Source organism: Zootoca vivipara, chromosome 9, assembly GCF_963506605.1.
Source record: "Zootoca vivipara chromosome 9, rZooViv1.1, whole genome shotgun sequence".
Classification (NCBI taxonomy): Eukaryota; Metazoa; Chordata; class Lepidosauria; order Squamata; family Lacertidae; genus Zootoca; species Zootoca vivipara.
This window is the reverse complement of record NC_083284.1, coordinates 70,728,387-70,746,087: the sequence shown is the minus strand read 5'-3', so window position 1 is coordinate 70,746,087 and position 17,701 is coordinate 70,728,387. Positions and strand designations below refer to the sequence as shown.

General features: G+C 40.8%; 1 protein-coding gene across 6 annotated transcripts in view; it reads right to left on the bottom strand.

Annotated features, from left to right (window-relative positions):
* Positions 1–17,701, bottom strand: part of LDB2 (LIM domain binding 2) — a 194,191-nt gene that overhangs the window by 79,198 nt on the left and 97,292 nt on the right. The gene's annotated exons all lie outside the window — the stretch shown is intronic.

Genomic DNA, 17,701 nt, shown 5'->3' with positions numbered 1-17,701 from the left:
TCAGACCTCACCTGGAGTACTGTGTCCAGTTCTGGGCACCACAGTTCAAGAAGGATACTGACAAGCTGGAACGTGTCCAGAGGAGGGCAACCAAAATGGTCAAAAGCCTGGAAACAATGCCTTATTAGGAACGGCTTAGGGAGCTGGGTATGTTTAGCCTGGAGAAGAGAAGGTTAAGGGGTGATATGATAGTCATGTTCAAATATATAAAAGGATGTCATATAGAGGAGGGTGAAAGGTTGTTTTCTGCTGCTGCAGAGAAGCAGACACTGAGCAATGGATTCAAACTACAAGAAAGAAGATTCCACCTAAACATTAGGAAGAACTTCCTGACAGTAAGAGCTGTTCGACAGTGGAATTTGCTGCCCAGAAGTGTGGTGGAGTCTCCTCTTTGGAGGTCTTTAAGCAGAGGCTTGACAGCCATATGTCAAGAATGCTTTGATGGTGTTTCCTGCTTGGCAGGGGGTTGGACTGGATGGCCCTTGTGGTCTCTTCCAACTCTATGATTCTATGATTCTATGACTTTTGGGTTTGGTGGGTGTGCTCGTGTAATCTCACTGTATACAAGTTGTACAAGTGACAATAAAGTATTTCAATTGTACAATTTCAATTGTAAAATATAAACTTGTAATTCTAGCACATTAAAGAGATGGATTTAACACCCTCCTGGTGTTAGTTTTCTATATGCAGAAGGTCGTTTTTTAATGATATATTTCAAAAGCAGGGCTTTTTTTTAAAAGCTGAACTCAGTTCTGGCACCTCTCAGGTGGGCACCATTGCCATTATAAGAGAACGAGGGAGGTTTAATCTAGAAAAATAGCACCGTTCAAAAGTATAACATACTGTAAGTGCAACAGAAGAACAGAGCATGCAACATGGATATAGATGTAATCCACTGCTTAAATAAAAAGGTTTTATCCTTAAAATTTAAGACGTTTGCTCAGTCCTTTCAGAATAATTCAAAATAATCTTTAAAACTCTGTTTGATTGTGAAAGTAACACATTTACTTTATAATAATCAATACATGGCTTCTAGCTTTTTAAAAAGCTACCTTTTTTCTTTTGTTCTTATGGTCAATCTTACTACTAATGCAATCTCAGCATTTATCAGTTTATTCATTTGCTGCTAGTACCATTTGCATTCTCCACTTACTGGCATGTTCTGCTCTTTCTGCTAACAACATATATGAAATGTCTTTCTTATATTCAGTCCATATAAGAACTGTCCATATAAGAAAAAAACAATGGTTCTAACACAATCTCACATCCTATAGTTCTTCTGAACTTCTTGAACATTTTCCTGCCCCGCCCCTTTTAAACCAACTGACAGTCCAACCACATTATAATAATTTCCATTCTTTTCCTGACATTTCCAGCAATCACTAAAATATTTCATATTTATTCTATTTACTCACTGTGGTGTGTTAATATCAGCATGCTGATATTTTCTCTTACATTCACACAGAGAAACCCACAGGTTTTCCCTTAGCACCATGAGGATATAAATTCTTTCTCATGACTTGCCTCTTTAATCATGAATTCCTTCACCTGTTCAGGTTCAGTATTATACTTAAGCAGCTGCTTATATATCTTTGACAGCAAGCAATCCATCTTCTGCATTAGTATTTTCTCAAATACTGTTAGGTTTCTTGCCCGCTGATTAATTCTCAGATAATTATTTACAGGGGCTCTCATTTGAAAGTATTCATGATGATAGAATTCCCTTCTTTTAAACTTCCTTCATTTTTTGAACACACTAGACTCATTTGTTAAAATCACTTATCTTTTCTTATCTCTTTATCGTTAGTGGGGCTCAACAGCCTTTTGTATTCATCCCAAATTCTGAACCAGTTTGAAATCAATGAATTTTGTTTTATATGTTTCATTCTAACTTTGCTCTCATCCTGCAATACATTGTATGTAATGGGACCTTCACCAAATTTCTCTCAAATTTAGATAATGTGTGCACATCTGCCATACATTCTGAAAGCTAATTGATACAGTTAGCAGTGAAAATATCACCTTTCATGTAGAACTGATAAGCCCATCTTTCTCCCTTTTTCATCATAATTCTCTTTTTTATTTATCCAAATGAATTCCACCACTAATTGTTGCCATCCCAGTTTGTCAGATTTTAAAAATGTATTCCCCTTTCCTCTTGGTTTTTATGTACTTATGTGGGATATACTTTCTATTTGTTTGTTTGTTTGTCACTTTGGTTTGCCCAGGGCAAAACAAAGTGACTGATTGACTAAATAAATAAATAAATAGTTACATTGATATTCTAGTTGATAATCACAGAAAGTCTACCTTAGTTAATATTATCATTTTAACTGTCGAGATTCCTCCTAAAATGTACAAATATAAGTTTTCCCCATTGTGATATGAGTGATGTACATTATTTATGCAAATGAAGACTTGTGGTTGTTTTCGTCATTATTGTCTGATAGTTTAATCCAGGCATAGGCAAACTCGGCCCTCAAGATATTTTGGGAATACAACTTCCATCATCCCTAACTTAATAGGACCAGTGGTCAGGGATGATGGGAATTGTAGTCTCAAAACATCTGGAGGGCCGAGTTTGCCTATGCCTGGTAATCACCAAATTTTTAAATCAATCTTTTCTCCAATTAAATTTCTCCTTTAATTGTTTTTCTAGATTTCTCATAATTCTTTACTCCCAAAATCCTTTCCCCCTTTATTTAACATTTAATCCTGCAAAGAGACCTAAATTGTGTTATAATTGACTCGGTGGGTATTAGGGAGTTACTTTATGTAGGGTAGAGAGGTGATTTATATACCTGGGCTAGGAAGCTCTTCTGAGTTTAGATCAGCCCCCAGTTCTGAACATCAGAAGTCATGCATTAGTCCTACCTGACCACTATGAGATGAGTTCAAGCTCAAAAGCCTAGCTAGTCTAATGGCTTACCCACACTTACCTTTTGTATTGCTCTTTCCAGTCACAGCTCTGAGTTTTAATGCTCGAAGTCCAATTGTGTGGTTTTTTTGCCCCGAACTTTCACTGCAAAAAACCACTCTTTTGCGCTCAATCTGAGCAAACATCAATTCGGGTTTACCACAGATTGTCGTTTGCTCCAATTCAGCTTTAAAGAGCAGTGATTTTTTTTTTTCCCTGGGGGAAGCTCTGGAGCGAAAGAAAAAGAAAAAGAAAAAACCATGCCTGGAAAGAGTGGAGGACAGTTCACTGTGGTAGCCATAGCTGTCAACCCTCCCCCCCTTTTTTTGCGGGAAACTCCCTTATTCCAAGCCACAGCTGTCAACTTTCCATTTTTTAGCTGGAAATTCCAGCGCCATTTCCTGCTGCTATCCTGGATTGTGAGATATACCGTGTAGACTGTCCCTGGGACAATTGAGGCTGCTGATCCCTTATTTTCAAATCCAAAAGTTGACAGCTATGGTGGAAGCAGAGGGCCTTCTCGGTAGTAGCGCCTACCCTGTGGAATCCCTCCCATCAGATGTTAAAGAGATGAGTAATTATATAACATTTAGGAAACATCTGAAGGCAGCCCTGTATAGGGAAGGTTTGTAAAATTTTACAATGCTTTTATATATGCTGGAAGCCACCAAGAGTGGCTGGGGAAACCCAATCAGATGGGTGGGGTACAAATAATAAATAATTATATTATTATTATTATTATTATGAGCCCTAACTCAACTCACAACAGTGTTGTCTTGAGAATAAAACTGGGTTGCAAGCTCCCAGGTATACCATCCTGAAGGAAACATAGAAATGTAGTGAGTAACATTTTTTGGCTCACTTTGACAACGAACTATCCCAAGGTTGTGCGTTTGTGTGTAAGAGAGAGATGCAACAGCAATTAATTCACTTATGAATTATGATAGGGTTTCTATACAAATAGAAATATTGGTGTATATATATATCCACACACTCAAGTAAATAATATCTTAGATTAAGTATATACATAGACGTAATTATATACATATAATTTCCACTCTAAGCATTTAATCAATACTTTAATCACCAGCAATTAAACGAAATTTATGGGCCATATTATTTTCAGGAACAAGATGAACCCACTTTCCCAGTGATAATTTCTAGGGTTAATTGTTGCAGCTTATTCAATGCAATCTTCTCCACCGGCTTTATTTTATCTGCCAGAACCACCAATAGGCTGTGATTAGCATAAATTAAACCAAATGAATTCTGTGGGTTACTAAATTATTTCACTCTGATCTCTCTTATTTATTTATTTTAAACACTTCAAGATTAGTGATAGTTGAATAGCTCGATGGTGATTTCCCTTAAGCCCGGGGTTTCGGAGCTGCCTCAGCTCCCCTGGGTAGGGAGAAATAGGGTGGCTGAGCTCCTGGAAATGCCTGGGAGATGGGGGAAAAACTTTTTATCCTGAAAGTGCTGTGTAAAAAGCTGTAACTTGATCTTCCCCATCTCCAGCTGTTCTTGTAGGATTGTGCCATGAGGCAAGTAAAACCAAAGCACATCCTCTCTCACCTGCTGTTGATTCCAGGATTTTTGCACGCATCCTGGTAAGGCATCCTCAGTGAGATCCCTCAAATGGGACACGCAACTCCATTTTGTGCAACTCATGTTGCCTCAGCCCAGTATACCTGAAGGAGCGTCTCCACCCCCATCGTTCAGCCTGGACACTGAGATCTAGCTCCGAGGGCCTTCTGGCGGTTCCCTCCCTGTGAGAAGTGAGGTTACAAGGAACCCGGCAGAGGGCCTTCTCGGTAGTGGCGCCTGCACTGTGCAATGCCTTCCCATGAGATGTCAAGGAAATAAACAACTACCTCTAGCTCTAAATGGCCTTGGCCCAGTATACCTGAAGAAGCGTCTCCACCCCCATCGTTCTGCCAGGACACTGCGGTCTAACTCCAAGGGGCCTTCTGGCACTGCAAGAAATAAAGCTACAGGGAACCAGGAAGAAGGCCTTCTTGGTAGTGGCTCCCGCCCTGTGGGACACCCTCTCACCAGATGTCAAGGAAATAAACAACTACCTGACTCTTAGAAAACATCTGAAGGCAGCCCTGTTTAGGGAAGCTTTTAATGTTTGGTGTTTATTGTGTTTTTAATATTCTGTTGGGAGCCACCCAGAGTCGCTGGGGAGGCCTGGCCAGATGGACGGGGTAGAAATAAGTAAATAATAATTATTCCTTATTGCATGCTCCATGTGAAAGGCAAATGCTATGAGGCTTTAGCAAATGCCTAACCGCACCATTCTCCAGAGCTGGATTTGTTCTAAGCTGCCACAGATGAGGTAATAGGTTTGTAACAGCTCTACAACAACCACTGTCTACACACTGTACAAGGTACTGTGCACACTTTATCACAGCTGTTGCTTCATGCCCTTTCCACGTGCTTCTTTTGTTCTCCAAAGCTTACCTAGGCATGTGCAAAGGGTAGCAGAGAGGGTTCAAGGTAAGTACCATGCTGTAGCTTCTGTTGAGCTATAAATGTTGCTGCGAGCACGTTCAGCAGAATCCAGGATAGCCAGTGTTATGTATTGGTTTAATTTGTGTACATGAGTTTCTCTGCTAGTCCTGTAACTACCTTTCCCGCTCCTGGGCGATTCAAATGGGTGCGGTGACAGTTGCTATTGGTTAACTTGTTAGCACAATTTGGATCCTCACTCTGATAGGTTCCCGCCAAAATCTAAATGTATCCTTTCCCCAACCCCTGCTCCTGAGAGTATAAAAGGAGCTCACCCTTTCCCTCCAGTCAGTCAAGATTCTTACTGCAATAAAGAAGACTGTTCTTGTTATACTTGACTCATAGCAGTTCCTTGCTAGTATGCTAAATCACTATTCTGAGCTGACTTCATGAAGAGCTGAAATCACACTCACGACATAACAGCCAGGAACATGAAAGTAGTAGTTTCTGTGGCCGCTGATGTCCCTAGATGCACCTATGTAGTACACTTGCAAAAGTGTGCAGGGCTTAAAAGAAGCCCTACTGCAGCACTGACCACAAACTCTCCCACTGCTGCATCAAGGCAAAGTCTAAGAAATATAAGAGATTGTGTGCAGGCTTGATTTGCACCAGACTCAGCCTGCATGCAGCATGTTATACTTTGAAAGAAAATTGTATGAAAATGATGTATCGTTGGTATTTAACCCCTATCAAATTAGCCAAAATGTATACAGGTGAAACTCGGAAAATTAGAAAATCGTCGAAAAGTGCATTTATTTCAGTAACTTAAAAGGTGAAACCAATATATGAGATAGATGCATGACATGCAAAGCAAGATATGTCAAGCCTTCATTTGTTGTAATTGTAATTATTTGTCACTAGGTGGGTCAATTATAAATGGAATGTAATTAATGAAATGTAATAGTGATGTTTACTTTTGTATTATTGTAACTATTTGTTTTATTACTGCGGAATTTCCAAAAGAAAGCATTTGTAAAAATTAAAAGAAAATTTAAAAATAAGTTGCATTACTAAAATAAATGCACGTTTTGGCAATATTCTAATTTTCCGAGTTTCACCTGTAAGGTAAAGGTAAAGGGACCCCTCACTGTTGGATCCAGTCACGGACGACTCTGGGGTTGCGGCGCTCATCTTGCTTTACTGGCTGAGGGAGCCGGCATACAGCTTCCGGTTCATGTGGCCAGCATGACTAAGGTGCTTCTAGCAAACCAGAGCAGCGCACGGAAACGCCATTTACCTTCTACTTGCACTTTCACATGCAACTGCTAGGTTGGCAGGAGCAGGGACCAAGCAACAGGAGCTCACCCCGTCGTGGGGATTCGAACCACCGACCTTCCGGCAAGCCCTAGGCTCTGTGGTTTAGACCACACCACCACCTGTGTCCCTCAAAATGTATAAAACAAGGTCAAATACATGCTGGTAATGTAATAAAAAAGAAGAAGGCACTTTTTTCATATGTGGTGGACATATAAAGTAGTAAAAGAATTATGGGAGATGATATATATAATAAATTTTGGGGGGGAGAGTTTACAATATCTTTCTCTAAAAAACCCGAAGCTTTTCTTTTAGGAATTCTAGGTGCCCAAATTCCAATGGATCAGAAAAGACTATTTATGTACGCATGCTGCTTGGATGTTCCTAGCCCAAAGATGGAAAGAAGACAGAGTCTCTACCAGAGAAGAATGGCAGGTGAAGTTGATGGACTATGCGGAAATGGCAAAAATGACCGTGAGAATCAGAAATCAGAAAGTCCAAAATTTTAATAGGGAATGGGGAAAATATATAATTCACCTTAAAAAACATTGTAAACAATTAAAATTATTAGTAGGATTGGGAAAACACTTGTAGTTTAAAGTAGAATTTTGCTTATAATGGAGATTTAATAGTTTTGGATTAATAGACAAGATGCATGTTTCCTAAGGACCCACAAAGGCGAGAAGGGAAGTCCAGGAGATTCTTTGGGATTCTCTTTCTCTGTTGGTTGTCTGATAATTGTTTGTTAACTTCAAAATCTGAAACAACAGAAGAAGAAGAAGAAGAAGAAGAAGAAGAAGAAGAAGAAGAAGAAGAAGAAGAAGAAGAAGAAGAAGAAGAAGATTGCACTGAATTGCACCATACCCGGTTCATATTTCATTGTATGTTGCCAAACGCAAGCAGCAGTATTTAAACCATTTCTGAAGTGGATGCAAGGGAAGAGGTCTTGGGGGACTGTTTGAGAGCCTACTGAGATAGCTCATTTGGTAGAGCATGAGACTCTAGGATCACAGGTTCGAGCCCCATGTTGGGGAAAATATTCCTGCACCCTCATGGTGCCTCCAGACTCTACAATTCTATTATTCTATGAAAAATCATAGAACCCTGTGAGAAAAACCCACTCAACCGAAATAATAGAAGACAGTGGTACCTCGGGTTACAAACACTTCAGGTTACAGACTCTGCTAACCTGGAAGTAGTACCTCGGGCTAAGAACTTTGCCTCAGGATGAGAACAGAAATTACGTGGCGGCATCAGCAGTAGGCCCCATTAGCTAAAGTGGTATCTCAGGTTAAGAACAGTTTCAGGTTAAGAATGGACGTCCAGAGCGAATTAAGTTCTTAACCACTGTTATAGAATTGTAGAGTTGGAAGAGATGCTGAGATCACCCACCCCACCCCCTGCAATGGAGAAATATGCAGGAATGCAGGAATATGCAGCTCTCCTATATGGGGATCAAACCTGCAACCTTTGTGTTAAGACAGGCATGTCCAAAGTCCGATTCAGGGGCCTAATCCGGCCCTCCAGTCAGTTTAATCTGGCACCCTGTGGCAGTTTATTTCCTGGGGTAAAATCCTAAAAAAACATCAAAAGGTTAACAACTTTGGGTGGCCCTCACGGCCCCTCACTTCATCAAATCTGGCCCTCTTTGAAAAAAGTCTAGACACCACTGTGTTAAGAGCACCTCACTGTAACCAACTACAGTAATCTAATCAGGAGATAAATGGAAGCTGGGCAAATGACTTGAATTATATGGTGGGTGGTGTTTTTGGCCCTTCAGGTCTGGTTAAATTCAGAAGATGGGTGCTGTTAAAGCTTACCACCTTCTGTTTAAAGTTAAACTGCTGCTGACCAAAATATTAGAATTTTTTTTTTAAAAAAGGCAAAAACACTCCTCCCCGCCCTCATTCCATACATCGTTCTGTTTCTGTTTCCCTCCATCTTCTGCATTCACAGTAAAAACAATTTTTTAAAAAAAAACCACAACACTATTGAGTTGACAGTGTTAATAAAAAATAATGTCAAAAAATCATCTTCTCACTGTTTTCTAGAGTCTTGTCATCTCAATGATTTCACAAGATAGCTGTCTGAAGTGTTCCAACCCGAAATCAAGTGCGTATTGTCACAGCATTGACTGACAGTTTTTCCTCACAGATGCTCTTAACTGAACTGTGAAACAGTGGATAGAATTAAGAAGAGTATAATGTAAATAAACTGCTCTTTTTAACCCTCAAATAATATGTGCATAATTAGTTCATATTTGCAGGGGTGCTTTGTTCCTACAATATTTTAGACCGAATTATTTCAGCCCGTGCTACTATGGTAGAGATCATTTGAAAGGATAAATATTGTGTTAAAGGATTTAATAATAGCAAACACTCAACATGTTAACATCCACTAATAGGGTTGTGCATTAAAAATTAAGTGTCATTATAATTAAAACAAAAAAACACGCAGCATTGCAATTGTTGTATTTTTTATTTTAAACAGAGAAAGGGTGAACAGGATTTTAAAAGCAAGGTAGCAAAGAAAACAAGACAAGGCACATCCACACCACAGGTTGATATGCATTCAAATAGCCACTCCTTTATTGGGACGGCTGGGGGCTGTAGTTCTACTAAGACCCCTACATCCTTTTCGCACGTACTACTGGCGATCCAGGCATCTTCCATCTTATATTTGCACACCTGGTTATTGTTGTTGTTTAGTCGTTTAGTCGTGTCCGACTCTTTGTGACCCCATGGACCATAGCACACCAGGCACTCCTGTCTTCCACTGCCTCCCGCAGTTTGGTCAAACTCTTGTTCGTAGCTTCGAGAACACTGTCCAACCATCTTGTCCTCTGTCGTCCCCTTCTCCTTGTGCCCTCAATCTTTCCCAACATCAGGGTCTTTTCCAGGGAGTCTTCTCTTCTCATGAGGCAGCCAAAGTATTGGAGCCTCAGCTTCAGGATATGTCCTTCCAGTGAGCACTCAGGACTGATTTCCTTCAGAATGGATAGGTTTGATCTTCTTGCAGTCCATGGGACTCTCAAGAGTCTCCTCCAGCACCATAATTCAAAAGCATCAATTCTTCGGCGATCAGCCTTCTTTATGGTCCAGCTCTCACTTCCATACATCACTACTGGGGACTATACGGACCTTTGTCGGCAAGGTGATGTCTCTGCTTTTTAAGATGCTGTCTAGTTATTTGTCCCTACGGTAGTGATTTTCATTTTTGTTAGTTTGGCCCAATTCTTCCAATTTGTTAAAGTCATATTGAATCCTGATTCTGCCTTTTGCGGCATTGACTACCATACCTCTCCCATTTTGGCATCATCAGCAAATCTGATGAGCACCCACTCAATACCTTCACCCAAGTCATTTATCAATATGTTGAACAGCAACAGGCCCAGGACACAATCCTGCACACCCCACTTGTGTAACTTTTTCCCAGTATGACGAGGAATCATGAGTGAGCACTCTTTGGGTTCGGTCAGTTAACCAGCTACAAATCCACCTAACAGTTACCTCATCCAGCCCACATTTGCCAGCTTCTTTCAAAGTATATCAAGACCATTCAGGGTTAGGAGAACATGAGTGGGGATTTAGTATACTTTGGGAAATCAGTGTTTTATTTACATGAACCAGTGCTCATCTTCTTCAAGTGGTACAGTAGCTGGCACACCTTCACATGTCTCCGATCCAGATGATTGATTGTATGATGCATCTACACTATGATAATTCAGATGGCATATGAACGGATGCTGTCTGCTGGAAAATTCACAAGGGCTGTTATTTGTTGCCGTTTCTTTGTATTTTGTGACTTCTTTTGTATTTTGTTACCTGTGATTAGAACTGTGCTTTGATATTTTTATCTCATTTATTTTTGTGAGTCACTTTGGACCCATCTTGATGTGGAAAAGTGGATTACAGAAACCTAGAAGAGTAGAGTTGGAAGGGATCCCAAGGGTCATCTAGTCCAACCCTCTGAGATGCAGGAATCTCCGCTAAAGCATTCATGACAGGCAGCCTTCCAACCTCTGCTTAAAAACCTCCAAGGAAGGCTTTAGAATAGAATAGAATAGAATAGAACAGAATATGTGATTACACTTCAACTAGAGGCCACGTGGGCAGCTAAAAGGAATTCAGGCAGATGGTTACTTATGTAATTCCTGTACTCTAATCATGTTACACTGGCTTATGTCTAGGAGTTTCATGTCCACATCACCAAAGCATAAAGTAAAAAAAGGACACTGATTTGCATATGCTAATTTGCATGCCTGGATTGGTGTTGGCATCCATCTGTTTCAAGACACAATGGAATGCGCCTCCAGTCTTGTCTTTCATCGGATTTGTCTAGATACAAATATGGTTATAACATCTATAGTTTAAATAGAAATATACAACATCTCACAATAGTGAGGTCAACTGTGGACAGGTGACCTGACTGCCATCCAGGTTCTTGTGTCACAAGTAGCTGCGCTTTTAGAAATATTACCCTCATCATTTTTTTAAAGCTATTTGATGTTGTCCTTACATGGATGAGAGTATAGTTGCTGGATTTATTTGTGGTAAACTTAGAAACTGGCAACCAGAAAACGTACCATTGTAAGATGATATCTGTTTAAAGGAAGATGTACGACATCAGGACAACTGGATTAAACGGTAAAGCTTCAGGAAGCATATTCCAAATAAAAGATTTCTTTCAAAAATCTGTTACACAATATTTGCAATGGTGTCTGGTACAAAACATGCATTCCACGTCACTTGAGAAAGCACCCAGAGGAGCTGCCTTAATCTAGTCAAGTCTCAGATGCAAACATATTACCTCTCTTTGACCCGGTTTACAGATTATCTGGCCCTTTTTAACATTGTTACACACAATGCGCTCTGCCCTAGGTAAAATTCCATACAGGCCATTGGTTACCATAGCATCTACCCCGTATTTTAGCCCACATTTGCTGTGTAACAAAATCCACCAAGATGTGGGAAAATTGAAAGACTTTTTACACTAAATTCCAGTGAGGAAGTGCTAAAGAATTCTTAAAATGTGGGGAGGTTAGTTACCGTAAGTCACAAGCATTGCCGATAGCATTTTTGGAACATTTACACTCCTGCAATCCAGATGGAGCGCTCATAAGTACAAATGACACTATGGCTTAGGTGGGGGGGGGGAATTGACATTTTACAAATGAGTTACAAATGAGCAATTGTTGCATTAGACGTTATCTTGAAAGGTGATCGTTGAGACAAGCTAGCAATGAGGTGGTTCTTGAGATGCGGGAGGGCTTTACAACAGGACAAGGCTAACTTCCGTTTTAAATTCCCAGCCAGAGGACAGATCATCAGATATTAGTACTTGTCCTCATTCGCAGCAGAGAACCCCAACCCCCACCTCATGCGCTTTTCAGAATGGCACAATTGTTATATTCTGCCGAAGCACAAAGAGTTAAGGAAGGTAGCAGAGGCCAGCTTGCTAGTCCTGAAATACTTCTTATTTCTGAAGCTCAAAATTCTTATCTAGAATAGCAACGGAGGGGAGGGGCCGCCACAATGCAGCGCAGAGCGAAATTTAATGAATCTTTGCAAAACTAAAGCTGCATAATCTGCTGTATTTCAGTCAGTCTTTATCCTCAAAATCCCAGATCTTTGTTTAAGCTAGGAACAGACTATAGAAATCAGCTCACTGGTCTCTCCTTATTATCCCTGCACAAATCAAATGAAGCCTTTCCAACAGAGCTGATAAACATACACACTCCATTCGCGAGTGTGCACAAACACGAGGGCACGGCTGCAGCTAAAAAGAAGCTAAATGTGTCTAATGCCTTTCTCTGTCTCCGGGGAGCACCACCTTTTCAAGGATCACACAAAACCTCACAGCTGAGCACACACCCAAACTTACGCTTGTTTGTTTTGGGGATTTCCTAAAACAACAAAGAGCAAAGACCTCTGGCATCAGTTTTTATTTATAGCACCGCCTAGGGAGTTTGTAAGACAGTGAATCACCATGGCAAATATTTGGGTTCATCTCCATCTTGTCAGGAAAACTTGAGAGGGTCCAATACTGACACAGCATTAGAATGTTTTCTTCAGTCCTTTTATTGAAGATAGCAAACAACTTTTGAGTAAGCTGGGATGGAGACTCGAGGCAGGAGTCACATATGAAGAAGAATCTTTCATGACTCTGTATGGCTACTGAAACTCATAAGGTTCTGCTCCAGAAGTAATCCAGACATGAATCTCTCCCACTATCATATGTACAAAAGGGTGTTTATTCATCCTGTCCGATAGCCTTGGATGGAGGAAGCCTTAGCCTTGTGATCAATGAACTCGGCACCAGGCACCAGGAAACCTTCCTATCCTTTGTTACCCACTAGATATGGGGCAGGGAGCTTATTCCCACGTTCTGTGGGTGACTCTCTTTTTAAATAAAAATCAGCAGTAAGCCTCAGAAATGTACACACTGCGCAACACATGCAGGTACTAATTTTATGGTTCATTTTTATCTGGTTTTATATTTTGCAAACCTCAGTGTTTGCTGCTTGGAAACTACAGTTAAGGGGTGTATAAATGGTTGAAAGGAAGACATATTTTCATCCATGGGGCAGAAAACAGCTTCACGGGTACAATTCAAATCAATGCCGTGTTCGTGATCTTACGCCAGGCATGTGGCAGTTTATTTCCTGGGGTAAAATCCTAAACAAAGCTCAACAACATCAATCTTTAAAAAAAGGTCAACAACTTGGGTCGGCCCTCACGGCCCTTCACTTCATCAAATCTGGCCCTCTTTGAAAAAGGTTTGGAAACCATCCCCTTTGTGCCAGTGGAAAGAGCTTTTATAGCTGTGGTTCACCACCTTGGTCAGAGGGTTTTATCCCATTCCTGCTAACATCTGATACTGAAAATGGGCCCCACCTTCTACTGCAGCTTGAACTGCTGCTTCTGATTTGACTACAATTGCTTAAGGAGCGAGTTTTGCTACTTGCCACTTATCATCTTGGCCACGGGTGTTTGACTCTGGTCTAGCTAATACCTGGGACTTGATGACCAGCCTCATCTCCCTCCATGGCTCCTCCAAAGGGCTCGATTCACTGTTGTCAACTCCCAGCCAAATGGTTTTTCCGCTCTCTTCCAGTTAGTAATGAATACTTAATGAATTGTTTTGATCATTTGATATAATGGTAGTTTTATAGATCTTTAAATAGAGATGCAATCATTGATCTCCCACTGTCTCATCTAGTTTGGCCCTTTTAAATTTGCATTTATATCGCTGCTGCAAAACCCTGAGTGCAGCTTTATATTTTAAAGACTCAGTGCAGCTCACGGAAATATCTGTCTGCCTATCCATTTAACTACATACAGTTTTACATCTTCAGTTATTCTAGACTGTTTTTTCTGCAGGCCATCCAGCGTAGATGAAAAAATGTGAAACAAACATTTCACTCCTCCCAAGAAGATTCCACCTGCTGAAAGAGTTCAAAGTTATAATATAGATGGAAACATTTAAATTACAGCAGGGTGTGTGTGTGTGTGTGTGTGTGTGTGTGTGTGTGTGTGTGTGTGTAACTTAAACCATGGCAAGATTAAACACACAATTCCAAAATATTATTATCCACAGATGAATGGGGCCCTCTGTTATTTTTATGCAGTCACTTCAAATAAATGAATAACTAGGTAAAATAAAAGTGACATTGGCTTAATATGATGTGGTAACAGAGGTGAATTAGATTCAGTCTGTATCAGCCACTGCAAGGGGAAGACTGGCGTCTTGGCAAGGTAATTCACACTTGTTAGGTTAATTTCCAATAGACTTCTGTCTTCCAGAACATCTTGCATGACATGAAGAAAAGGATAATGGTACACAAGTCCAATTAGCCTGAATGACAAACTCGTCTTCTGCTTTCCTGGTATGAAGCTACACTTGACAGATTGGAATGCTTCTGTCTGGAAAGCATCGGAAAAAAGCACAGGTCCCATCGATGTACCATTTGAAATTCACATCCACCTGTATGTTACAGTACCTTAATTACCAGTAGAAAAGTTGATGCGAAGCTATATAAAAACTTAGTGTTCATTAAAAGGTAAAGGTACCCCTGACCGTTAGGTCCAGTCGTGGACAACTCTGGGGTTGCGCGCTCATCTCGCTCTACAGGCCGAGGGAGCTGGCGTTTGTCCGCAGACAGTTTTTCCAGGTCATGTGGCCAGCATGACTAAGCTGCTTCTGGCGAACCAGAGCAGCACACAGAAATGCCGTTTACCTTCCCGCTGGAGCGGTACCTATCTTTCTATTTGCACTTGACGTGCTTTCTAACTGCTAGGTTGGCAGGAGCTGGGACCAAACAACAGGAGCTCACCCCGTCATGGGGATTCGAACTGCCGACCTTCCGATCGGCAAGCCCAAGGCACAGTGGGTTACACCACAGTGCCACCCACGTCCCTTAGTGTTCATTAGTTTATGTCTTGCCCTACTTTTCAACTATATAAGCCACCCCTGATTTGAAACCCCAATTGCTGGGTCTGGATACCAAAATATATTGCTGATCTTTTGTTTGGAATTGTGTTGTTTTGTATAGCTGGCTCTTGCTGTAATAAAATCGACTGACTGACTGATACCAAAATGGCACCTGGGAGCTGACTTGGGACTCCCCAATTTAGCATGTCCTGCATGCTGAACCTAGCCCTTTAAAAGGTGCGTGTGCAAAAATAAAAATAAAACCAGCATGTGCAAAATTGCTTTATCATGGTGTATCCTGGTCGCTCCACTGCAAATCTCATGAAAGTGTGTGGGCTTAAGTCTGAAGCACTAAATAATAATAATGTTTTATTATTATTTGTACCCCGCCCATCTGACTGGGTTGTCCCAGCCCCTCAGCTCATATAATGCCTTAGATTTGATGATTGTTGCTTCCACCACAGAAGTGATTCTCATCCAGGTGTGTTTGTTAAACTGGCTCCTGCTCTATGAAAGGCGACATTATATTGGGCCAAAAAGAGAGATGTTTTACAAATAAGCTGTAATAAAACTGTTAGCTGCCCATTTAAATGTGTCCTTTACCTATCTGGTTTGAAAGGAGGGGCAGAGCAAGAGCAAATCTTGAAAAATTATTTCAAGGTAGAAATAATCGAAGTAAAATTCTTTCTTTAATCACTTTCAAGGAGCTCAAGGTGCTATACGTGGTTCTCCTCCTCCCCAGTTCATCCTTGTGACAACCCTGGGAAGTAGGTTAGGCTAAGAGATGGAGATAAAGAACTATATAACTTTTAGAAGACATCTGAAGGCAGCCCTGTATCAGGGAGTTTTTAATGTTTGATGTTTTACTATGTTTTATATATGCTTTTTAAGTAGCCCAGAGTGGCTGGAGAAACCCAGCCAAATGGGCGGGGTATAAATAATAAAATTATTATTATTATTATTATTACTGGCCCAAGTTCAGCCAATGAGCTTTATGACAAAGTGGGGATTTGAACCCTGGTCTCCTTGATCATAGTCCAACATCCCACACTGGCTTTCTATTCCTCCTTCTTTATATGTGTAATTCAGAACAGTGTCCCCCGCCACCCAGTGGAACAATCCCACAAGGATAATCATTTTAAATCAGGGCCTGATTAGATGTGATGCTAAATGTGTCACTTCAAGCTTGGTGAATCTTCTAAACCTCTAAGCAGCCAATGCAGCTAGAGAGAGGGAATAATTTCATACTCTTTCATGGACAGGCAAGAATCTATTATGCCTGGGAGAGAATCTTCCATTGGGACACCACCCCTTAAATTTCCAGCTAGAATACAGAGAAGGGTAGTGGGGTATTTATTCCAAAAAAATCGGTTCTAATTTTGCCCTATTAATCGGGAGAGATGACGAAAGGAGTCCAAGGCTGCATTCCTGTGCACAGGTAGCTGCAGTTGATTTCAAAGGCACTTTCTGGTCGAAAAGACCGCCCGCCCCAAGGTCACTCACAGATGTTTAGTTATTTATTTTTTTAATTGGTAAGGTGCTATTCCACATAAATGTGCCCAAAGCGCCTCACAACACGGCAGCAAAAATGAACATGAATGCATCGTTGCAACAGCAGTCCAACACTAAAAGGTAAAGGTAAAGGACCCTTGGCAGTTAAGTCCAGTCGCGAATGACTCTGGGGTTGCGGTGCTCATCTCACTTTACAGGCCGAGGGAGCCGGCGTTTGTCCACAGAGAGTTTTTCCAGGTCATGTGGCCAGCATGACTAAGCAGCTTCTGGTAAAACCAGAGCAGCACACAGAAACACTGTTTACCTTCCTGCCAGAGCAGTACCTATTTATCTACTTGCACTTTGACGTGCTTTTGAACTGCTAGGTTGGCAGGAGCTGGGACAGAACAACAGGAGCTCACCCCATCGCGGGGATTTGAACCGCCAACTTTCTGATCAGCAAGCCCAAGAGGCTCAGTGGTTTAGACCACAGCGCCACCCGTGTCCTCAGTCCCACGCTAGTTCATGTCAAAACAAAATGTGCCAAGTCAAATCAATAAATAATTTTGACAATGTGACCATTATAATGTTTAAAGTAGCCCAGATGCAACTTTTGCATACCTTAACAAAAATGTAAGACAGCAATATCAACAAAAATAATATCTCATTTCTCATATATATATATGACTGTAATATACCCTGTTTTTCATATTTTAAGACATACCCATAAAATAAGCCATAGCAGGATTTTTAAGCATTCAAGGAATATAAGCCATACCCCGAAAATAAGACATAGTGATAGGCGCAGCAGCAATGCCAGCCGCGGCAGGAGGAGGAGGAAAAAAATAAGACATCCCTTGAAAATAAGCCATAGTGTGTTTTTTTGAGGAAAAAATAAATATAAGACACGTCTTATAATATGAGAAACACGGTATATAGGGTATATTACAGTCATATATCGAACACAGAACATAAAAACAAGATTCCAAGGAATCTCTTGTACTTCCCTTTGTGGGTCCTATTATTAATCATCTGTTCCCACATCTTTTATGAGGATCCAAATCTTTTACATCTCCATTGTATCCTAAAGTT